At 46.5% G+C, this 26088-nt stretch overlaps 1 long non-coding RNA gene across 1 annotated transcript; it reads right to left on the bottom strand.

Annotated features, from left to right (window-relative positions):
- Positions 1-340: 340 nt before the first annotated feature.
- On the bottom strand, positions 341-2840 carry LOC138566023 (uncharacterized). The gene is made up of 2 exons (XR_011301791.1): positions 1778-2840; positions 341-1172 (listed from the first exon to the last, which is right to left on the bottom strand). It is a non-coding gene; the product is annotated as an uncharacterized lncRNA (long non-coding RNA).
- Between the last annotated feature and the right edge of the window lie 23248 nt (positions 2841-26088).

Raw genomic sequence — 26088 nt, 5'->3', positions numbered from 1 at the left:
AAACAAAGCAATCCCCAAAATATCCTTTAACAATATAGGCATTGTTTCGTTTTATGAACTGGAAATAAATTTAGGAGTTTAACAAAAATAATGTTTACTATAATCCTGAAAAGAAATGCTTAAAAACACATTTGGTGCACCTTGTTGAATTGGGCTTAAGTGTCACTGTGGCTTAGTATTGCTGCCCATTTCAGAGAGTTGCATTTTGAATTGCTTTTAGAACAATAGTGATGACTTATTAGGTCACAGTCATTTAGATAAAAAGGCAATGAAAGTCAAGACCATGTAATGGCATATTGACTATATTTAAAGAGAAGCGACACATTTTTTTCTCCCACTATTTTTATTAAAAAGAGGCAGAGGTTCAATCGGACACTGTGTGCATAGCACAAAAACACGACTGTAGCAATCCCAAACACGGGTGCTTTACAATTTAAAAATAAAGGGTGAGCGGGGACCCAGAACCAGTCCAGGGAGTCACATGAGTATCAGGGCCCAGCCCAGGGAGCAAGGTTGAGAGGGGACACAGAACCAGTCCAGGGAGTCACATGAGTATCCAGGCCCACCCCAGGGAGCAAGAGAGTCTGGTGGGGTCCAGCCCAGGGAGCAAGGTTGAGAAGGGACCCAGAACCAGTCCAGGGAGTCACACTGTATCAGAGCCCAGCCTAGGGAGCAAGGTATAGAGGGTACACAGAACCTGTCCATGGAGTCACGAGTATCCAGGCCCAGCCCAGGGAGCAAGCGAGTCTGGTGGGGTCCAACCCAGGGAGCAAGGTTGAGAGGGGACCCAGAACCAGTCCAGCGAGTCACACGAGTATCAGTGCCCAGCCCAGGGAGCAAGGTTGAGAGGGGACACAGAACCAGTACAGGGAGTCACAAGTATCCAAGCACAGCCCAAGGAGCAAGCAAGTCTGGTGGGGTCCAGCCCATGGAGCAAGGTTGAGAGGGGACCCGGACACAGAACCAGTCCACAGAACTAGTCCAGGGAGTCATACACGTATCCAGGCCGAGGACAAAGAGCAAGGGAATGCAGAGCTACACTTGTGTAGAAAAGACAAGGTTTGGCTCCTTCTTCATCCGGTAGTTCCCAATTTTGTTTTGGAGGGCTTTTGTGTACTCTGATGCAGAGAGTACTGGAAAGCCCATTTCCCTGGATTTAACATAGATAAATTCTGAAATACAAACGATTTGTGTAAAAAGTTTGAAAAGAGCAGGCAAATTATGTTTTGGTTGACACATGGCTGTGAGAAATAAAGCATAGACAATTTTCACTGTAACTAATATGCTTTCGGAATTCCATTTACTACATTTCTCAAAGCTGTCAATCTGGATCAAACCATGGCAATTCCTTAGAATTTAATATATATTAGTGGCACTGGTTAGCAACTGATGCATCACGTATACCTATGGGAATTGCGTGCTTACTATGTGCGTGCTTTTGTAACAATCTAAAAAACTAAAATAAAATAACTTAGGACACCACTATGACATTTGAAGCATAACAGGTCGTAAGTAATGGACAAAGCGATATCTTTGCATGTGGGCATATAATGAGTGATGGACAAAAAACGGTGAATACATGAGCCACAGTATTTGAGCTAGCTTTTACCACCCTCTGACACAGTCGTCTAGAAGCTCTATGGCTTCATTGGAATGTTGGGGAGGAGGGTTTGAGTTTGGGGTGCAGACACACAGAAGTCTACAACCGATAGCATTTGGATAGCGAAAAAACATTTATTTCATAAGGGCACTTTTGTTTAACTCTAATGGCACTTACCTCTGATGCAGTTGATGGACCAGGGTTGGGATTTGGATCGGAAAAAACTGTTTTTGTGGCTCGTGTCCGCCTCCTCTTTATACACTGAAGGGCCAGTTCCAAGCAGTGCTCAGCTGCTACCTGCAGACGAGAATCCATTGTGTCCTAGTATGCTGAAATAATAGCACAAATATTAATATTACACATATTTATATAGTACACATTCTAATGACAATTACAAAGACCCAGAACCAGCGCAGGGAGCCTGATGGGTACCCAGACATAGCACAGCAAGTAAGGAAGTTTGTTAGGGACTCAGAACAAGCCAGCGAGTCAAATGGGCAAACAGAGCAAGCTCGGGGAGCAAGGGATTCCAGTGGGGACCCAGAACGAGTCCAGGGGAGTCAGATGGTGACCCAGAACCAGCCATGGAGCAGGGGGGAGGGGGGCACAGACCAAGTAGCTGGGGGGGCATGGCCCATTCCAGGGAGGAAGGCGGAGGTGGGGACACAGCCCAGAGATTAAAGGAGAGGGTGATGCAGACCCATCCCAGGGATCAAGCAAGTGTTGGGGCGGCCCTTGATTAGCCTAGGAAGCAGAGGAGTCGGAAGACACAGACCAAGCCCAGGATGCAAAGGAAAGGGATATCGGCCCATGGAGCAAGAGAGTCAGAGAGGGGAGGGCACACAACCATGCGAGGCAGCAAGGGTGTGGAGAGGACCCAGCCACAACGCAGGGAGCAAGAGGGCCCAGAATAAGTACAGGCAGCAAGGGAGTTCCCCTGAACCAGCATTTTACAATACAATAACAAAATCTTTTGAAAAATAAGATGGATTTTGTATTCTTTAAATAGTGACTAGACTTGCGCAGAAAAAGACAAGTCGGATGCCTTCTGCTTCAGGCAGTAGATTCCAAATGTGTTTGGCAGTGCTTTTCTGTTGCTTTAACGGATACATTCTGAAATGCAAAAAGGAATAATTCTGTAGAAATTGTTTGAAAAGAGCTGGAAAAAGACATCTAACCAACAGGCAGATCTTGAAAGGAGGTGCTTAACAAGCATAACTGTGCCGAAGGAGTGCCTGGCACAGGGATGCCGGGATGAAAGGAAGCACAGTAGACAGCACTGTACAATCTCCAAATAAATATATTTAACATGCGTGTTCTGAATGGCATTATGTATCTTTTATAGCTTCTTGTCAATGACAATACAATGTTAATCTTCCCTTTTCTGCCATTTTGCTACTTTCAATGTCCAGCAGTTTGTTCAGCAGGTAGCGTGCCAAGTTGCTTGCCCCTGTGGTCATCACAATCTCCCTTGGTTTCACAGGGCTCACCATGAAGTCTGTAACACGAAGAATTTTCCTCTGTGCATTTAAAAAATGAAAAAGTATTAGATTTCTCAAAACTGAAACTATATCAAGATATGGAAATTGTTCAGATTTCTGTATTTAATAAAGCCACACCAACAAAAATATTCTGTTTTTCCTCTTTCCTTACTGCTTTTCTAGTTTTCTGCCTAATTCATTATTTATTCACATTGTATCGCGCTTTGGTGAAACAGCTTTGTAAGCACAATGCATAAAATGATAGTGCTGTAGTTTTAGGCAAAATTTACAAGGGTATTGACCACAAGATGTCTTCACAGGAATGCCCGGGAAAGAGTGAAGAGATGAGGCAGGAGGAAGACTAAGATTTCACTTCATATTGACTAAGAAAATAAAGCATTTATTTGAATAGGGGTGTCAACCACTTTTGTTTTTTACTCAAGGGTGCTTACTTCGGATGCTGTTGCTGGGCCAGGACTGGGATCAGATTAAAGCACTTAGTGGTTCTGGTCCACCTCTTTTTCCACTGAAGAGCCAGTTCCAGGCAATGTTTGATGGCCACCTTCGGATGCGAAGCCATTCTGTCCCAGTACACTGAAATGTTAGCACATGTATTAATGAGCCATCCAGACACACACTGGTCCACACGCAGAGTGGTGGGGTGGCGGACTGTAGGGGTACACCCATGGGCAAGCCTCAGGCTGGTGCCAGTCTTACCTGAACATCTGAAATGGCGAACACCTAAGCACACAAAGCCAGTAGGTGTTTGGCTATTTGTCCAAATATCGATTGGTCATGGCCATGTTAATCCCTATCGCCATTTACACCCAGGTCCTGCCCCTTCCAAAATACCTCCTCATGGGAACTCTGAGCTTGCTTTAAATCGAGCCTTACCAGACTTAGCGCTCAAAGTGCCTGCCAGTGTTTTTTCAAAGCAGTCCCCTTCCATGGCCCCGCGCTATCTTGTTTTGTTTTCATTTGGTTAAAACGCAAGTGGCAGGAAGGAAATCATATGATATACATTTAATAATACCGCCATCTGCCTCTGCTGCTGGGTACGTATGCTCCCAGCATTGTACGCAGCTGCCAGAGAACTCGGCTCGGGAAGAAAGGGAAGGGGAGAAAGGTCTGTGACTTTCCCTGGAAAAGACTGGGGAGTGGGAGCTTTGTGGCTGCATGCAGCACACAGAGAACAGAGACTCGCACGAAGAGAAGTACCTTGGGCCTCAGAACAGGCCTGGCTATACTTGGCTGGCTTATGGATGTAGTCAGCTTTTCTTTTCCTGCGTCTCCCTGGGTGAAAGCAGAGCCGAAGGTGCCTCAGAAAGAAACATCTACTTAAGTTCCAGAAAGGTGAGAGGGCTCTAAAAGCTGTGGAATCAGCAGGGGTGGACTGGCCTATGGGAAACTCTGGAGATATCCCCAGTAGGCCTCTGCACCCTGCGTCTCTTTTGTGTGGTAACCTACTTTATTTCCAAATATTCTCATAGGAAAGGGTTGGGCTTGCTGAAAATGTGTAATATGGCACCACTTTGAACATTATTTCCAGGGCCACATTTGGCTCCCAGTCCACCCCTGGGAATTAACCCTTTCTGTCCATGATTGTCTGGGGGTATCGGGATAAATAATCCAGTCGATGGCAACACTATCAAGGTCGCCAGAGAAGTAAAAACCCTAGGTTTTTACCTTGATGCGACACTATCTTTCACCAAACAGGTGAACTCACTGTCATCATCCACTGCCTATACATGCAAGTTAATACGAGCTGGGAAACCATTCCTTTCAGAGGACAGCTGTCTTATTCTAGCTAGAGCCCTCATTTTATCGAAATTAGATTATTGCAACGCCCTCTACATAGGGACTACCAAACAAATCATCCACAGAATCCAAGTGCTCCAAAACAATGCACTTAGAGCGGCCCTAAGTATCCCCAGAAGTGCACACATTTCAGAAATAAGACGAAAACACAAATGGCTTTCCACCCAAGAAAAAATCAACCTTAAATCTGCGTCCCTTATCCACAAATGCCTAAACAACAAAGCTCCCCGATACCTCTCAGAACGCTTCAACAGGAAAAATCCAACGAGACTCACAAGGACAGCCAGCCCCAACTGCCTCCTAGTGCCCAGATTCAAACTAGCCACCATTGGAGGTTCCAGCTTCCCAGTTAAGGCAGCACAGTTATGGAACTCCCTACCCCTTGCACTCAGATCTGACCAAACCTTCAATAACTTCAGAAAGAACACCATAAAATGGCTTATTGAGAATGCGACATAGCGTATGTCACTTTATACGTAACGTCTTCTTATAATGTTTGTACTAACCTGCTTTTACTGTTTGATCGCCATAGATTTGACTGTTTAGCTACGCCTTATCTGCACTTGCACTTGCCCTACCCTGCAGATTCGAAATGTCCACTATGCCTGTAACCTGTAACGTTAACTAATCTGTAACCTGTAAACGTTAACTAAGCTGTAAACCTCCTTGTTCTCTTGCGCCCTGCTACCCTAGGGTCTGGTGCGCACAATAAATAAATAAACAAACAAACAAACAGTCTTTGACCCCCGTGCTGCGTAGGTGGTGCGTGGACTGAGTGGTGGCAGGGAGGGCAGGCGGATGGGGCTACACTGTTCATTAAGAACACAGCCATTGTGAGTTCGCCAGGCAGAAAAGGCATCTGCTCAGAGACGCTTATGCAATTCTCTCTCTAGGCTGAAAATCAATAGGGGATCAATACATGATAGGCCGTTGTTGGATGCATGGCTGGCACAGAATGCTGACATTGTGACGGCATGCATGTTAGCTCTGTGTTTGGGAGCGGTGAGGCCAAACCTGACGCGTGCCCCGTGTAGTTCCACAGGCATCGCAGCATACCACTGTACAGCTTTATAGAAAGCCTGTGAGTACAGCAAAAAGCCACTGCCATTTGAAGGTGGAAAACATGAAAGTACTCTTAAGCAAACAATAAATCCGACTTGCTGGCAGCCGAATTTAAAAACAAACATCTGCCCTGACATTCCATCGGCGTGCACAACATGGCCATCAATCACTTCTGTTTGGGGGCAGGGGCGTGCAGGGAATGGGGAGAATAAAGACAAACAAAGACCAGGTGTTTCTGCTTGTTGAGTCTTGTCTCGGCCGATGCGTCGGCATGAGATGGGGATCAGAAGGCCCGCGTGGGTAGGCCTTGCTTGCGCAGCTCCGGCAGGAGCTAATAATACGTGGACACGCTTGGCTGGTCTCAGTGCCCCGGAACTGCCTCCGCGGAGCAGGGGCGGGGCTTTTATTGGATATAACATTCCTCCTTTATTTTAACTTTAACCAAATACACACAGCATACATTTTAAATTTTAAACCAACGGGTTACCCCCTCTCCTAGAGTCACTTGTGGGGTTGTCTACCACTCATAGTCTCTGAGCCTGGCCGGAAGCCGGGTGGCGGTTCTCAACCCATATCTTCCACCCCTGGAACTGGGCCCCATTGTCCCCTCGGGTGTCTCACCTTCAATGCCCGGCTCACCCGTTTCTGGTTCACTCAGCAGTTCCTGGGCTCCTCCCTCTGTGCCGTCTCCGCCTTGCGGGCTCTCGGGTTCCCCATCACTCGGCGTATGATCTTCTTCATCTTGGGGGCACTCGCCGTCTGTCCACAGTTTTCTTGGCACTGCCTTAAACCATGACACATTTCTCGTCACTTGCTTTTGTCCTCTTTGTACAGTTACTGTTCCTTGTTGTTTGCTGATTGTCCACGGGACTGCCTCATAGCGGGTGTCCAATTTAGATTTGGACGGATTCCGTATCATGACCACCTGATCGCCCACTCGGTGATCGGACTGTTTGGCACGCCTCTTGGCACTCATGTGTGCGTTGGCTCCAGTCCTTCTTGATTCTGTTCTCTTATTGTCGATCGTGTCTGGGCTTCTGCTGGGGTGATGTGGTATGGAGGTGTTTATGATGGTGCCAAACATCAGGTCTGCCGGCGGGATGCCTGTCGTGCTGTGAGGTGAGACCCTATAGTTCCGCAGGAACCGATATAGGTCGACCTGCCAGGGGCTAGCGTTGACCCTCGACAGGCACAGCAACTTGTTGATCGTCCGCATAAATCGTTCCACATCCCCATTCGCCTGCGGCCATCTTGGCATGATGTGGTGGTAGCAGATGTTGAGCTCTTTGAGGTATTGTTTGAACTCTCTTCCCCTTGGAAGGGTGGGCCACTGTCGCTCCTGAATCTCGTCGGCAGTCCGTGCATCGCAAACTTTTTTTCAATCGCGGGAATGACCACCTCTGCTGCCGTGGAGTTGAAAATCTCAACCTCTGGGTACCGAGAGTGGTCGTCTATGGCCACCAGTAGGTAGATGCCTTCCTGTAATTTGCAGAGGTCTATGCTTATCGCGTCCCATCTGCCAGACCCTCGAGCTGCCGATTGGATGGGTTCTGGGTCAGGTGGAGGCCCTGTTATTTGGCATGGGAGGCAGGTGCTGATCAGCCTTTCAACTTTGTCGTCTATCTGGGGGAACCATACACGATGCCTGATCTGGGCTTTGGTTCATACCATTCCTTGGTGGCCCTCATGTGCTAACGCCACTATCTTTTCATGGAGGCTTGGGGTGATGATTATTCGAATTCCCCTGAGTAATAGCCTTTCTTTCGTGATGGAGAGGTCCCCTTGGATCGTGAAGCCTCCCGTGAGGAAATTCTTTGCCTCTGCCGTCTTGTTGTGGGTGTTCCGCAGGAACGACCTCCATTCCCCTGAGATAATTGTGTCCTTTATCAGGTTGCAACACAGGTCTTTTTGTGTTGCCTCCACGATGTCGTCCAGGCTGATGGCTCGAGGCCTCATGGTGTGTACTACCTGGCAGATATGCTCCTCCATCTCCTCTGCCATATGGATTTCCTGGGGTGTTGCTGCTTTCGGGTGCCTTGACAGGAAGTCCGCCGGGTTTCCACTGCCAGGCTGGTATGCCAGTTCAAAGTTGTATTGTTGGAGGTGTAATAGCCATTTGGCGATCCTAGCCGGAGGCTGAGAGGACGTGCCCATGAATATGGGTAGCAACAGTTTGTGGTCCGTGTAAGTTGTACATTTTCTGCCATACAGGTAGAGGTGGAAATGGTGACACCCCCATAGCACAGCTACCGCCTATTTTCAATGTGGGAGTATCGTTGCTCCGTCGTTGTTAGCACTCTGGAGGCATATGCAATCAGACTTTGTTCATCCGTATTCGTCACTTGTGTGAGGATGGCCCCTAGGCCCACTGGGCTAGCGTCCACATACAGTTCAGTTGGGAGTGTTGTGTCGTAATAGGCCATCGTGGTGTCCGCTGACAGTGATGCTTTTATGTGCTCAAATGCCTCTTGGCAGGCATGTCTCCACTCCCACTTTGTGTTGGTTTTGGTGAGTTCTCGAAGGGGCTCTGAAAGTGTGGCCAGATTTGGGATGAACCTCGCGCAGTAGGTAGCCATTCCCAAGAAGCTGCGCACCTCAGTTGGCGCGGTGGGTGGGTTAGCGGCTTGGATGTCTGCGACTTTCTGGGGGTCCGCTGAGATGCCTGTGCTGCTGAAGGTATAGCCAAAAAAAGATCATTCTTTAGGAATTCACATTTTTCTTTGTGAATTGTTAGTCATGCACCTTCTAACCTGTTAAGGAGCATGTGAAGCCTTTTCATGTGTTCTTCTCTGTTGCTGGCATGAATCAGGATATCGTCGGCCGAGGAGATTCCAAAGCTCAGGCGCTTGTACCTACGTAGGCCAATGTGTGTCGAGAATGTTGTTATATACCGGGAGTCCCTGTGTAGCTTCAACTGGTGATAGCCCGCGTTCAGGTCCACCATGGAGAATATCCTGGACCCGATGAGGTCAGCCACTATTTCATCCAGTGTCGAGGTGATGTGGCGCTCCCGCTTGATGGCGGAATTTGGTAGGCGCATGTCTATGCAGATTCTGACCTTGCCAGGTTGCTTTGGCTTTTTGGTGACTACCATGGGGGAGACCCAGGGTGTGGGTCCCGTCACCTCTTCGATTATGCCAGCCTTCTCTAACGCCCTGAGTTCCTTTACTACTTGGTTGCGCATGTGGAACAGCGTCCTTCTGTGCCGTACTGCTCTTGGTTGGACTGATTCGTCGATGTGGAGCCTGATTGATTTCCCTTTTAGGCATCCTATCCCTTTTAGTAGGTTGGGGTATTTTTCCCGGACCTTATCTACCTCTTGTGAGTCCGTCACTTTGCAGATGAAGCTCACCAGCCCCAGGTCTTCCGTGGCATCTCCGCTCAGGAGGCATTCGATGCCTGCATGCACCACATAGATTTTGGATTGTAGCGCCGTCTCGCCGTGGTTGATGGTGGTGCGGAACCTGCCAACTACGGGTAGTGGGGTCTTGCACCCGTATGCGAATAGTAATGTGTCCGTCGCTTTTAGGTCAGGTTGTGGCTGAAGTGTCCTAAATGTGGTCATTGGCATTACATTCACAGAGGCCCCGGTGTCTATAGTCATTAATACTTGCTGGTTCTGGATTACCACTTGGCATTTGAGTTTTCTGAGCTCCTTCCTTGGCGTGGCGTTTCCATGGTCATTCACAGACTCTTGTTGGGCACATGCTGCGCCATCACCTTATTCCTCCAGGGAGGAGTTTGTGGTCTCGACTCGACGGGCGCTGACCTGTTTCTTTTTCTTACCCCCCACTCTTTTCTTGGGTTGTTTGCGGTGTTTGTTGTTGTGCACCTGACGACCTGCATACCTTGGCATAATCGTCCTTTCTGCCACACGCACCGCATGTGGTCTCCTGTGCTGGGCAGTTGTGTCTTCCGTGGTGAGGTCCTCCACACCACCCACATTCCAAGGGTCCCGGGGTTCGAGGCTGCCATCTGGTGTGCGTGTAGTTTCCGGCAGTCTCATCCCTCGTTGATTGGCGATTTGTGATCTGGGCTATGGTGGCTGTTGTGAGGGCTGGCTGCAGTTTCTGAAGGGTTGTGCCCCTGTGTGCCGCTCTGGCGTGAGCTAGTTCCCTCTGGCGGCCCAACTCAAGGATTTGGGTCAGCGAAATGCCCTTCTCACTCAGTACCATCCTTCTCAGTTTCTCTTATTGGATGCCGTTGATGAGCTGTCTTTGGATTTCCTTCTTAATATCTGTGAATTTGCACGATATTGCCAGCTTCCTGAGTCTGGTATGGTAAGCATCTAATGTCTCCTCTTCCAGCTGAATTGTGGTACAGAATATGAATGTCTCGTAATCTGGGTTGAGCTGCGGGATAAAATGGGCCGTTAGGGCATCCTTGCTTGCTGGTATACATCCAGGCCGCCATCAATTGTCAGAGAATTGAAGATACGTAGCACTTCATCCCCCACATTCAACAATAGGTGCGATCTCATTTTTCTCGCAGTGGCAATGTCCTTACACTCCATCGCCATCTCAAATTTTTGAATCCATAGCTGCCATCTTGGGCCGACCAATGATGGATCAGTGTATGGGTCAAAGGAGTGGATCATTACTGAAGAGCCACCTTGTGGGCGGGCTTGCGGCGTAAACACCGATAGGCTTGCGGCCAGTCTGGATGGCGTGCCGGGCCTGGGAGTGGATGTGCCGGTCGCCATGACTGGGCCTCACTTTGTCACGTGCGGGGTCCGATGCCTCACCTTGGTGTGCCCCTGCGGGGGTCTGTGGTCTCCCTTGTGTGTGTTCACGTGTGGGGCGTAGATTGAGTGCCTTCTCCCTTTCCAGGGTCCTGTTGTGCAGGGTTGATGGCTCCTGGTGTCGAGCTGCTGCGTGTTGGGGCAGATCCAACATTCTGCTGCGTGTCCGTGCTGACCCAACGTTGTCAGGGTATCAGGTAAGAGTTTATGTGGCCAAGCGGTGGAGAAAGAAAATTCCTCCCCAAAAAAAAAGAAATTATTATTATTTTTTTTTTTGGGTGGGTGGGGGTTTGTGTTTCCCCCCACCAGGTTTCCAAAGATTTCGTTGTCGCTGGGTGTGGCAATCAGCTGTTGTGCTTCGGCACGCGTGCCATTGGTATCACATCCCTCGTCGCCAGTGTTGAGTCTTGTCTCGGCCGATGCGTCAGCAGGAGACAGGGATCAGAAGGCCCACGTGGGTAGGCCTCACTTGCGCAGCTCCAGCAGGAGCTAAGAATACGCGGACACGCTTGCCTGGTCTCAATGCCCCGGAACTGCCTCCGCGGAGCGGGGGCGGGGCTTTTATTGGACGCCTTGCGTCACTGCGCAGCAGGACGCAAGGTGGACATAACACTGCTATCAAAATAGGAAAAATCAAACCCACTGGCACCTAAATATACCTGCTGATTTTCAAACGCTTCCGAGATGTAGAAGCGTCTTATAAGTACATAAGTACACAATGACAAATAAATACCTGCACGGCATGTAATCCTGCTTTCTCCATGATTCTCTAGGAATACTTTCTCCATGATTCTCTACCTAAGCACAAGAAGTCCTACGTGTAAACGTCAGGACAACTTAACAGCATATCAGAAAGCTCCGGCAAACTTTTAAACAGACACAATTCTATCGGGTCTCACAGGGACGTTAAATGTGCGTTTCAATTGATAACGAAAGTACCATAAAGCCCCTTATTAACAAACGCTGCTTTTCAGTTTTCACGCAGAATCAGGTGAGCGCATGCGATCCGATCCACCTCTCGTAGTGTCGGAATTGAAACAATATTATGCCTCCTATCGCAGCAATTGTATGTCTATTGGCCTACGCCAAGTTGTCTAAAACATCATATGTGAACAAACTCCGCGGCAATGTTTTGACCTTAGAGAAAGTAATGTAAGTCGCCATCTTGGATTAAGCCACCATTTTAGGTTCTCTTGTAAAATGGAAGTCACCCTGAACATCAAAATGGAGGCCGAATGACATTCTGAGAAAGATTCTGGCCGTTGTGACCTCCGTACACACGAATAATTAATATGCCTGCAAGCCACTTGTCGGTGTCGCGAACTGAGACCTTGTCCTATTGCTGACCTATGTGTAAATGTACAACTATATCAGTGAAACTAATCAAAATGCATAAATTATAGGATTGACCTGGCTAGGAACCCATAGGCCCGATCCCTAGAATGGTTAACCCGCGAGAGGGTTGGCCAAAGGGGAGGCCAAATCATATAAAAGACCCAAGTATTCCAATGTACGGTCTCTCTTACTAATGCATCGAACCTTCGTTGAAGTTCGTTACGTTACTCTGAGAGCCGAATAGCTATCCGTTTGTCAATTGACTTTGGTAACTGTTGTAGCTTTTAAATAAAGCACTTGTATGTTCTTTGTAACCTGTGTTGGTGTGTTTCTTTTTGGGCTTCCCGGCCTCATATTATTTTTCTGTTTCCAAAGTTGGCGCCCGAATAGGGACCCTCAAGATTGATGCCGGATCATTGAAGGTTGACGCAGACTATCGAACCGGGATCGGACGGTGTGATACTGCGGGCCCGAGCCGAACGAGACGCGATACCTCGGCAGCGCTGCACGATCCGATCCTTGGACGATAGTCGTGTGGTCTGACACGGCATCTTGACGAGGGTCCATTTTTGAGGCGGGCATATTTGTCGAAACCACCAATCACAAGGTAAAATTCGTTAGGTAAGTTCTTTGGTAAACCGTACGGTCCTCCTTAGGTTTGGTCAGGTGTAGTCGTGACCCGGCTCTTAATTTAACCCTGACAATTTGAATTTGGCGTATTGTATCTGCAGACACAATTATTGACCAGGTAACACCAATTTTAGGTGAAATGCCTGGGAAATTGTCTAGCTGCTTTAGGGCTCTGTTCCGCAGCGATCGACAATCTTTGGAATTTAGCCGCCCGGCACCACAGGAGGGGTCGCCGGCATGCACTATGTACTGTAAGTATGGCATTGGAAGTATAGTATTTAATGATATTTGGCACAGACAAACCAGACATGCCTCCGAATTTCAGTGGCCAATCAATGGTAGTTTCGAGATCCCCCGTATTGAATACCTAGAATCGGTCTTGCTAAAAAAGAAGGCCAGACCTGCAGCATTTGATGTTTTGCAGAATTGGAAAAAAGAAGCATTGCAGCATCTTAAAAGCAGGGATAAACATGCACGCCGTTATAAAACAAATGCCGAAAAGGCGTGGTTATATGATAAGGAAAAACAATCGGAGTCAGTTAAAAATATGGATAGGGCTTTTTCACTCGGAATCCAGAAAATGTATCCCTCTAAAGATTTCCATGTTTCTGAAGAATTTATTGAAAAATTGTTAAACGAACGCAGGCCTGGTGCCTCTGCGCCACCTCCGTATGATCCTCTCCCGGGTGCTCTGCCCATTCCTGCTGTTGTTTCTGCTGTTATTCCTGTTCCCCCTGTACAACCTATTGTTCCTATTCCTCTAGTTATTGTTCCTCCACCTATCGCACCACCCCTTCCTCCCGCGCCGATAGTTGCACCCTTATTGAATTTGCCCGCACCTCCGCTCCCGAGAGGTTCCGTATTGACTGAAGTTGATCAGGGTGTGGGGTCAAAGATTGTCACTCGTAATTCTGTTTCTGCAGACAAGAAACGAGAATTATTTGCATCGGCTAAGCACTGTATGGAGAAAGGTGATCAAGTGAACTTTTTTTCCACATAATCAAATTTGAACAATTTTCCCGAAAAAATATTTTTATCGAAGGTTTGGGGACTCATTTATGTGTGATGTGGGGTAGATTACAAAATTCGGACCTCCCACAAGGGGTGAGGGATCTAAATGCTTTAGCACTTTCGAGGGACACAGAGGAGAAAGTACATGGTCCTGTTGAAAGATTGTTTGAGTATAGGAGGGACTTTGAGAAATCACGAGATGAGGATGATGAAGACGACAGTATGTAAGTGCAGAAACAGTTCCTTCCGTGTCGTAGATCGGCACCTGAGGAAGTAAGAATTTGTACCAAAGATGCAATTCGATGGATCTCGGATTCATCGATACCGCCAGATGAAGTATATGACACGTATAGTCAGAATACAGTAGAAATGCAAAGGAAGGTGATTCAGGTAATGGTACAGTACCTGCAGGAAGAATGTGTAAGGAAGAAGGTTAGTTGTCCTATAGAGTTATTGGGAATTTGTAAAAGGGCTTTTTCGCCCGACACTTCTTCGACTGCCTTAGCGCTCGACCTGGCTCTGTTGCTTAGTAAGCGGTCGGAGTTACCTATATCTCAGTTGCCTATGAGAGAGGTTCCTCCGACATTTGTCCCAAAGGTTGAGATTCCCGCTAACGCTGGGACTGGTGCACCCGCTGTGGATATCCCTGCGCATTATGTATCGCAATTTGTTCATGTCCCGTTTTCACGACAGGAAGTGAACACTATTAGACAATCAATTCCCGATATCAGGAAAAACCCCGACAGGGTTTTACAAAGAGATAGAGTCCGTTCTGCAGTCCTCTGTGTTCACCTTAAGTGATATTGACTTGCTATTCCCTGTACTCCTACCCGTAGATTTATGGAAGCAGGTTCAGACAAAAGACGATGTGCCAGGGTTGGGAGATACGTGGGCTAACATGACTAGGTTTGATGGGGAAAGACCAGCTGGTGAGAAACCACCTCAGGTAATACTTACTTTGCCTGATAGAATTGTCGCAAAATTGAAAACTATAATTCCAGAGAAAAGAATTATTTGGGACAAGCTTACGGCCTGTGTTCAAGGAAAAACTGAAGGTGCCACCGAATTCTTTAATAGATTCGAACAGGTATTCTCTGACTTCAGTGGACAGGACTTGGCCACAGAGTCTGGGAAAAGGTTGTTTGTGGACAAATTTGTACGTGGATTGTTGCCCGACATCCAGTCACAGATTATGTCCTCTGAGAGCGCTTGGCAGGCGAAATCTCAATCTGAAGTTTTGCACATGGCTCAGTATTATGAGAACCGTGTTAATAATGAAAATGAGAAAATAGAGAAGAGGAAAGGAGATTTGAAGACTAAAGTATTGTTACAACAAATTGTTAGAAATCCCAGAGGAGGTTTGACACAGACTAGAGGTCAGTATGTCCCAAAAGGAAACGCTCCTTTGGGTTCTGTGAATATTAATCAATGTGCCTATTGCCGCCAGGAAGGTCATTGGCGAGCACAGTGCCCCGTCCTTCGACAAAGGTCAAACAATGCGTTTGGGAGTATGGGTAGACGACCTAGAGGTCGCCCTGGAGCAGGGGGCCCTGATAGAGGTCAGTTTTCACAAGATCCTCAGCAACCATTTTCACGGGAAAATCAGACTTCGAGTGTGGACGCAAGAAACATATTTGATCACCCTTCTACTGCATACCTTTCTGAAGAGCTTCCTTCCGATGACATTTTATTTCGTTAGGACTGCCCGAAGCAGGGTTTGGAACCTTCACCTATTCCCGTTAATCAGAAAGGTCCCTACGTTGAATTGTTAGTGGGGAATAGGAAACATCAGTTTTTGATAGACACTGGAGCACAGAAGTTCTCCATTGATCATTCCCGGGTTCCAAACATTCCACTGTCAGGGCAAACAAATGTTTCTGTAGGGTTTTCTGGTATACCAATTGTTTGTCCAGTCACTTCGCCGGTGTCTGTTTCTTTGGGTCCCTTTACGGACCATTGCCCTTTCCTTCTGACTTCAAACTGTGGAGAGAATTTGCTGGGGTTAAATGTGTTAAAGAAATTGAATGCAGTAATTCATTGTTCCTCTGATGGAGTACGACTGACGGTTTCACCACAGCAACTTCCCAATTCTCAGTTTCTGATTCGACCATTGCCTCCTGAGTTTAGGGTTGTTCCAGAATGTTTATGGGCAGTTGACGACAATGATGTCCGGTTACTATAGATTGAGCCCGTTAAAATAGTTTTGAAGCATGGAGTTAAGCTACCACGCATTCCGCAATATAAAATATCAGTTGAGGGCGAGCGTGCTTTGAAGTGCATTGTCTCCGATTTTGTGCATGGAGGGGTGATTGAAGAGATTGCAGGTAGTTTATGTAACAGCCCGATTTTACCTGTATACAAGAAAGGCGACAATGCAATCCCATACCGTTTTATAATTGATCTTCGTGCTATTAACAAAGTTGTCGCCCCACAATTTCCAATTGTGCCTGATGTAACAACGATACTAACAATGATCCCCGCTACGGCTACGCACTTTAGTGTTGTGGATTTAAAGAATGCTTTCTTTAGCATTCCTATACACAAGGAGAGTAGATATTTGTTCACGTTCACCTTGGGAGGACGTTCATTTACATTTACTCGGGCACCTCAAGGGTATACTGAAAGTCCAAGCATTTATAGTAGAGCTTTGAAAGAGCAGCTCAACACCCTTGAATTGCCACTTACTTGTACACTACTTCAGTATGTCGATGATTTGCTTTTGGCCGCAGATTCTGAAAGTGCTTGTAAGGAAGGCACTGTACTGTTGCTTGTTCATCTAGCTAAAAATGGTCATAAAGCTTCGCTCAAAAAATGTCAATATTGTTGTCAGGAGGTCGCCTATTTAGGCTACCTCCTGTCAAAGGAGGGGAGAAGATTGACACCTGAAAAAATAAAACACATTTCTGGCATGTCTGTTCCAAATACACAGAAAGAAGTCAGAGCCTTAATAGGTATGGCTTCTTACTGTAGAAGTTGTGGATCCCGAACTTTTCACTAGTGATAAAACCGATGTTGGCTTTGACGAAGAAGGGCATTTCTTTGCCGCTGCCATGGAAATCGGAACATCAACGATCATTTGAGCTTCTCAAAACCGCGTTATGCTCTGCACCGGTTCTGGGTACTCCAAATTATGACAAGGCCTTTGTGTTGTTTGTGCATGAATGTGATGGATGTGCTTTGGCTGTGTTAACACAGGAACACGGAGGGAAGAATAGGCCATGCGGCTACTACTCCTCTGCCCTTGATCCTGTCGCATTTGCGCTTTGCCAAGATGTTTGCGAGCTGTCGCTGCTGCTGCCGCGTCTGTAAAACAGAGTGAGGGAATGGTCCTAGGCCATGATTTAATTTTGATGGTACCTCACTCTGTAGATGTCCTATTGAATAAAACCCAAACGCAACACCTCACCTCTGCACGGCTGACAAGGTATGAATTAATTCTGTTTGCCCCTCACATTCAAATTAAGAGGTGTTGTGTTCTTAATCCGGCTGAACTTCTACCTTTCCCGCAAAATACTGTTTGCGGTGATGAAGAATTACATGACTGCCTGTATACCACTGAACAGGAAACAAAGGGCAGGATAGATTTTATAGATACTCCTTTGGACAATGCAGAAGGGGAGCTGTTTTGTGATGGCTCCTGCTTCAAACTTCCAGATGGTACATCTACAGCTGCTTACGCAGTTACTACGTTGAGTACGGCTGTTGAAACTAAGAGAATTCCGCATAACTCCACGCAGGCCGCAGAGATTATAGCGTTGACCCGAGCTTGTGAACTCTCCGAAGGGCGTATAGTAAACATATATACTGATAGCCAGTACGCCTTTGGGGTGGCTCACAACTTTGGGAGGCTCTGTTCGGAAAGAGGGTTCCTAACCTCACATGGGACCAAGATCCAGCATGGTCCCCTGATAGTGCAATTGCTCTCGGCACTCTCACTCCCTAGGCAGTTAGCAATCATGAAATGTGCAGCACATCGTAAGGTCATAGATGATGTGGGAAAAGGGACCGCTTTTGCTGACCAGATAGCCAGGCAAACGGCTACAGACCTTAGCGCAGACATGTATGCTCTAAGGGAAACAAAAGATGCCTATGTAATGGATGAGGGTATTGGGTCTGTGCGAGATATTCAAACTGATGCCACAATAGAAGAGTCTAAAAGGTGGGCCGAAGGAATGGGGAAACTGGATGATGATGGGTCTTGGGTGGATACATCTGAAGGAAAATGGTTGCTCCCTGATTCATATGTGCTGGCAATGGTTACGATGGCACACGGTCCTACGCATGTGTGTGCTCAACAGATCACGAAAATGCTAGAACAAGTCTGGGTGAATGATAAAATTTTGAAGACTGCACAGCGACATGTTCAGAATTGTATGATTTGTTTACAGCACAATGTGGGGAAGGGGACAGTAACTCCAAGGGGTAGCTTTGGGCCCCCTTCTGTTCCCTTCGAGGTCATCCACTTTGATTTTATTGAGATGGAACGGTGTAACAATCTAAAATATGTTCTTGTGATTATTTGTGCTTTTAGTAAATGGGTTCAGGCTTTCCCCGCTAAAGATGCTACTGCCATGACCACTGCAAAGACTATGGTAAAAGACTTCTTTCCACGATTTGGGCTTCCAAGGGTAATTTGGTCGGACACTGGTCCCCATTTTGTTGCAGCAGTAATTTTGCAGATATGCACAGCGTTACACATTGAAAAGCGATTTCACTCGGCTAGACACCCTCAAAGTGCTGGGTTGGTAGAGAGACATAACGGTATCTTAAAGAATAAGCTTGCAAAAACATGTCCCGACACCAATATGAAATGGCCAGATGCCTTACCTATTGTATTATTAGCCATGCGTACCACACCTCAAACTAAGACTGGGCTTTCTCCATTTGAGGTAGTGATGGGGAGACCTGCTAACATTTGGGGTCTTCCGAAGCTTAAAGCCCTGAGGGAGGTAGAAAATGTATTGCTTGTAGACTACTGCAACCAGTTGACTAAAAACCTGTATTTCATTTATCATCAGGTCCAATCAGCTTTACCTGTACGGTTTACGGGCCCAGGACATGATAGTCAGCCTGGAAGTTGGGTCCTAGTGAAGGCCTACGAAAGGTCTTCCTGTCTCGCTCCTCGCTGGAGGGGACCCTACCAGGTGCTGTTGGTCACTCAGACAGCAGTGCGGGGGGCTGGGAAAAAACATTGGATCCACGCGACGCATGTAAAGAAACTTCCTCACCCGACGCCACACGTTACAGAAGAAGCAGAACCCCTCGCTGATGCTACAATCTCTAATCCTGGAGTAGCAAACAGCGCTGTGAGTGCGTCGGAGAATTTCTCTGAGCCCGTGGAGCTTGGGCAACAGTCCATTTCATCTCTGCACTCTTTGGAAAAATCACTTCCGGAAAACCTTGTTTCAAGTTCTGCGACTTCCGTCACCTCCGATACGTCGCCTCCCTCAGGAAGTGATGTTACCTTGTTTCCGGATCAAACAGTTTTGTGTACCACCAGGTACGACCTTCGACGAAGAAAATAGAACTACGGCACGGGTCTTCCCATGCATTTGGAAAGAAGAAGTGATTGAAAGTTTTCTCTTGTAAAAGAAAGTTTCCTTCGAACAAAAGGGAAAATAAGGGGATTCTGCTGGCTAGGGTTGGGAAGGACTAAGAAGTCAAGCGACCGTAGTGTCGCCAGCAACGAACATTGGGGTCGTCGATTGAGAAACTACGATGCCTGCCACCTCCACCGCTGCTCTCCGCACTGGACTTGTAAATAAGGGGGTGACCAACTCGGACAACGAACAATGTGCCTGGGCCCCGAAAACGTATTGCTGTGTTGTGTTAATAATAATTGGAATTTGTGTAATTACTGCTGTGGGACTTTGGTACTTCGAAGAAATTTACCCTTTAAAACCTCTACTGCCAATTGAGATTGTACCGACTGCTTTGACTCCCTCTGTACACCTGCACACCTTGTCACCTAGAGACTCCCAGCATAGACGAAAGTATCATAATAACACTTTAATGATAGTAATGAATGCAACGCATGCCATTTTTAATAAGAGTAATTGTTGGATTTGCACCCATTTACCGCAACATGGGAACAAGGGGCTAGGATGGTATATTCACCCTTTACCTTTAACGACTGCTTGCTATGCCTCTCTTAGAGCACTATTCTTTGGCCGTTGGAATGATAGCGTCTCAGGGAACTTTGATGGAACTAATTTAAACGATTTTGAGAAACGTGAATTGACTCCCCTGGGATGCTCGCATTTTGCAAATAGAAGTAGACCTAATGTTGCTTCTATTAGGCCATCTGATAAACTATCTCTTCCTTTTCAAACTCTAATTTCCTTTAAAATGGCTCTGATAGGCAATAAGGACGCCGTGCCTCCTTCCTACTCTATTAATCATAGCCCTGATTCAGTCCCCTTTTGTGTACAAAGAAATGGCACTCGGCCAATGGGAGATTTTGAAGGTTGTGTAAACATTGTAAATTTGACTAGGGAGAACAGGCCTCTGTATGTAGGGGGGCCTGTTTATTTTGTTTGTGGTAGTTCAGCATTTCCTTGGTTGCCCAAGGATTGGCAGGGAACCTGTTATTTAGGAATCCTGTTACCTGGGGTATTTATAGCTAGTACATTGGAAGTTTCTAAGGCTCGCCCACGGCGGGACGTGGATGGGGATACCCCTGGGCAAGTATTGGGAGATATAGCGAAATCAGTTGTGCCATTTTGGGGGCACATATCAAACTCTGAAAATATTAGGGGACTAGCAAGAGTACTGGAGAGAACCATCAACCGCACCACGGATATACTCTACAATATGACACTAGAACAAAAGGCAATAAGATTGGTAGCACTCCAAAATCGGATGGCGTTAGATGTCATTCTGGCAGAACGTGGTGGAGTATGCAAATTAGTGGGGTCCGCTTGCTGTGTTTTCGTACCAGACTCCTCACCGACAATTTTTAAAGCAATACAGAACCTGCACATCCTTAGTTCTGAGGTGCATGTTCCTGTGGGAGATTGGAATATTAGCGCCTGGTTCTGGGATTCTCTATGATCCTGGGGTTGGAAGGTGCTTTCTGTTATCTTGGTTATTTTGGGACTCCTGCTATTCCTTTGTTGCTGTTTTCAATGTCTACCTAGTATATGTGTAATGCTAGGGGGATGTTGTGCTCAAGCAGTGAGCACAGTAGGGCACAAAATGTACGCCCCAGATACAGCATCTAAAGAGTTTGTGTTACAAGAGGTTCTGATGAACGACCTAATGGCTATAGACATTACAGATAATCATTCAGGATGTATGGACGACAATGAATGGAGTTATTTGCAAAAGTATTAGAAGTGATATTAGCACTTGGCATAGGCCAAAAGGAGGGTTTGTCGGAATCGAAACAATATTATGCCTCCTATCGCAGCAATTGTATGTGTATTGGCCTACGCCAAGTTGTCTAAAACATCATATGTGAACAAACTCCGCGGCAAGGTTTTGACCTTAGAGAAAGTAATGTAAGTCGCCATCTTGGATTAAGCCGCCATTTTAGGTTCTCTTGTAAAATGGAAGGCACCCTGAACATCAAAATGGAGGCTGAATGACATTCTGAGTAAGATTCTGGCCGTTGTGACCTCCGTACACACAAATAATTAATATGCCCGCAGGCCACTTGTCGGGGTCACGAACTGAGACCTTGTCCTATTGCTGACCTATGTGTAAATGTACAACTATATCAGTGAAACTAATCAAAATGCATAAATTATAGGATTGACCTGGCTAGGAACCCATAGGCCCGATCCAACAGAGGGTTAACCCGCGAGAGGGTTGGCCAAGGGCTGGACAAATCATATAAAAGACCCAAGTATTCCAATCTACGGTCTCTCTTACTAATGCATCGAACCTTCGTTGAAGTTCGTCACGTTACTCTGAGAGCCGAATAGCTATCCGTTTGTCAATTGACTTTGGTAACTGTTGTAGCTTTTAAATAAAGCACTTGTAAGTTCTTTATAACCTGTGTTGGTGTGTTTCTTTTTGGGCTTCCCGGCCTCATATTATTTTTCTGTTTCCACAGTAGTGAACTTTTTATGTATTTCTTTGAGCCCCTGTGCACGGGCTCCGCTCCACACACACTATAGCGAATGCAGCACCACTCTTTACACCGAGAGGGCAGCTTTCCTGCTACAAGCTAAACTCCCCCGTTTGGTACCCCAGAGTGGCTCTCCATTCCAGGGCAGCCGCTTTTCTAAACAGAGCTCAACCTCCATTTTGCATGCAAGCAGCCTCCATTCTTCAGTCTCGTACCTCGTAAATAAACATACTGCTTCCTCTGAAATAAATCGCTGGCACAGCGAATGCCTCACTCCTCCAAAATAAAAACAGTGTGCACAGCCTCCTTACCTTGCTGTGGCTTGTTTTTCCATGAAAGGCCGGCGCCCACGCTCACTCGGTCCGCCATTGCTGTCGGTGTGTTGCCACTCCAGGCTCAGGTCAGGAAGAAAAACAAGCTGAATTCTCCTTCAAAACACACCCAAAACAAGCTGACTCCCCCCAAAAAAACAATAACACAAACACAAATAGAATATTTCAGAACAAAAAGCATTCACTAAATATGCATTTTATTTTTCTGGAAATTAGCATTTTCATTTCTTTTCTGTGAGTCACTTATAAAAGTACATCATTGGGTTTTGGTCCTTCACTTCTGTTCCTTTGTCCAACAGTTTTTTTTTTTTATTAGTCTGTATGCTCTGGCGGTCAGGAGTACAGCGTGTACCCATGTTGCCAATCAGCATTCTTATAAGATGAAATATATATCTTTCTATATTACTTTCATCCTTAAGCTTGTTAAGATAGCTCAGTGGGTTGAGCGCTCGCTGCTGCAATATGTGTGTGTGAACTGCAGGTTGCAGGTTTGAATCACGGCAAGGCCAACTCAGCCTTTCATCCATCTGAGGTGATAAATGAGTACCAATGCAGGCTGGATGATATTGTATGTATATCTGTTCTATATGAAGCGCTTCCGTGCTATTTAACAACACATCATTATCATTTGGCCTTGGATGTCTGCTTGCATTCCCAGTAATTTGGTAATATGGGCATATACACACTGATGTTAACGATACTTAAGGTGGTCCATACTTACGAAATGTATATCACATTAGTGATATCATAATCATATTTTTCAGCGCGTACTTAGGAACAATGCTATGTGATACCACTTCCTGTTTTGTCAAGGGGTAAAGTTTGTGTTTCATACATATACTGGTGCAATCTACCAAGCCTCAACACTACTCTCACAGCTGCAGCACCGGCCACACAGGCACATATACTGGTGCACCCTACCAAGACTCAACACTACTCTCATAGCCACAGCACCGGCCACACAAGCACATATACTGGTGCACCCTACCAAGACTCAACACTACTCTCATAGCCACAGAACCGGCCACACAAGCACATATACTGGTGCACCCTACCAGGACTAAACACTAGTCTTACAGCCACAGTACCAGCACATTACCCTTACTTAATACAAGAGCCAGGGATTAGGATACGTATTAACACAGGATCACTGGCATCCTCGTCCCGGGATTAACTGGTTGCGGTGGAACCTAACTCAATCCCACATCCACGCCGGAAGCACCCCACCCATGAAGTCACACTCATGCTGGGCTCAGGCATTCACTGGCAAGCAGACAAAGGTCCCAACACATCGCCCATCCATCCAGGCGAAAAGGAAAAAAGGCGACCGTGAGACGACCTCATGCAGCACACCGAGACCAGAATTCTCAGTCTCACATCAGGCCAAGAGACAACTCACGCATGGAACCACAACACTTCTTGCGTACAGACAGGCCAAGCGACAGAACTAGGACCTTGGAACACACTCACTCAATCTGGGCACTTTAACAATTTCACTACAACAGACATGGGGCATTAACACCACCCCCATCCTAAGTCAACGATGAAAAACAAAAACCCCACCGGCCTAACTAATGGCAAGAGTACAGGACGTCAAATGTTTTAGTTGAGCACTGAGCAGAACACTAATGAGTTGGTCGATCACACCGACCACAGACACAGGATTCCTTGGGGTTCCCACATTGCCTCCCCTTCCTACTAACCTACTCACTTTGCCATTCTCTCACCACTGAAAACTACATAGATAAACGCTACATAAACGCCCATGCACACTGCAGCTTGATTTCTTCTTGCACCCTCAACTCCACTCTAATCACTGCAGAGCTATGTAGAATGCTCTCTGTGCGAACCACAAGAACTCTACCCCCATTGCACACTACTCTCCTCTTGGGCTTCACCAGTGGCTCTCCTGATATCCCATACTTGGTAGCTAAATCCAAGTTGAGATGTCAACTCAAAAATATTTTACCATAATTGCATGTTTCTGATATTTAGTATCTCTTGTTTCCATTTCTTGTATAAATCGTATTTAAGTGTATATCATTGGTTATTCACCTAATGTTCCTAATCTGACTCTGTCCCACCGATAAAGCTATGGAAGAACAAGCATTGGCAAGACAACTAAAGTCACTGAAGAAAATGGATAGAGTGCCATTACCATGACTGCAAATTCATATACCCTGAACATAAAGCTTAGCGACAGGGCATTATTTGATAAAGAAATAGTTAAGTGCAGTGGAACTTTTATTGCACCAATAAAATCCCAAAAAAATAAACTCTGCGAAATATTTAAACACATTAAAATCCGGAGGCTACTAGCGCCCCGAGCACAGCAATGTATACAGTTCTGTTCATAAGGGTGGGTACATCGTGGGCCAGTTGGGGATCGCCCACGCAGGGGAGGGTTGATAAGTTTAACAAGTTCCTTTTGACTGTTCACCAACGTTCTACTGCAGAGCACCCACGCAGCCCCGCCCCGACAAGTACAGATATCAACAACCACTGCTCCGCGCCCAGGAGTCAAACGCAACTAGCTGACCATGCTCAACCCAGCAGCCTTCATTTACCCAGTCCCCATGGGCCAGTTTAAAGTAGCCAACTGGAACACCAGAGGTGGCAATCAACCAGCTAAACTGAGAAGGATCTTACAATACCTCAGATGACACAAAATCAATATTGCCATGCTACAAGAGACACATCTCATGCCAGCTAGTGAACAACATTGGGCCCGGTCATGGGGCTGTCATAGATACTTTTCATCGTACTCCTCCTTTGCCATAGCGGTCGCAATCTTAATCGACAAAAAGGCAAACTTCAGCTTAATCGACTCAAAGAAAGACACAGAGGGTCGAGCCCTCCTAGTGAGAGGAATTCTGGCTGGGAAGGAAGTAGTCTTGGTGAAATCCTACGCTCCTAATACGGATGGTCCAAATAACTTCAACTGGATCATGTCCCAACTAGGAACACTCACTTCAGCAACAATCATCTGGGGCGCAGACCTTAACACCCCACTGGATCCCAAAAACAACAAATCTCATAACACAGCCTGCAAACCATCTAAAGCGACCCATCAGGTGACAGAGATTTGTCAAGCGTTCGACTTATCCGATATCTGGAGACACACCCATCGAGATACACGTGAATACACATTCCACTCTGCAGTCCACAATACCAGCTCTCGCATAGACTATATCATGGTATCGCCCCACAGCCCATACAGTTGGGGATCCTGTCATATCCTTCCATGCTCCTTTTCCGACCACTCCATGGTAACTCTCGAGTTCGACCTTCTCAACACCAAGCCAACTGCACTCAACTGGAGATTCAAAGCAGGTTCGCTTTCTGACTCTGCCTTCGCATCTGAACTTCAACAAGAGACCTCAACCTTTCTTGAAATAAACCAAGGCTCGGTTAACTCTGTCGGTACTTTGTGGGAAATGCTGAAATGCTATGTACGGGGGGGTGTGCATGGCGAAAGAGAACGGGATCTTAAAATTAATACGCCGTGAACTGGCAAACAATGAACTACGCTTGAAGGAACTCGAAACCAAAGATATAACACCTAAAAATCTGCAGAATCAGGCCAACCTGAAAGAAGAACTACTGAAATTTCAGGAATTAGCTGAGCGCGAGCTGAGGTTCCTAGGACACAGACACCAGATCCGACAACATGGCGAGGGTCCAAAACCCGGGGCATTTTTGGCCCACTTACTGAAAATAGACAAAACACCAGCCCGTGTGGAACGTATCCAGGACACACAAGGAAACCTGGTCTGCAATGAAGAGGAAATAGTAAACACATTCCGCAATTTTTACCAGGAGCTATACAGCTCCAAAAGCATTACCAACCCAGAGACACTTCGGGACTACCTTAACAATACCGAACTATACTGGGTAATCCAAGAACTCCGAGAACCGCTTAATACACTCATCTTGCTAGAAGAAATAGTAGAAGCAATAAAATCCCTCCCTAACACCAAAGCTCCAGGCCCTGATGGCCTCAC

This window comes from Ambystoma mexicanum, chromosome 2p (genome assembly GCF_040938575.1).
Source record: "Ambystoma mexicanum isolate Mex_15411 chromosome 2p, UKY_AmexF1_1, whole genome shotgun sequence".
NCBI classification, from domain to species: domain Eukaryota; kingdom Metazoa; phylum Chordata; class Amphibia; order Caudata; family Ambystomatidae; genus Ambystoma; species Ambystoma mexicanum.
This window is presented reverse-complemented; position numbering and strand designations above follow the sequence as displayed.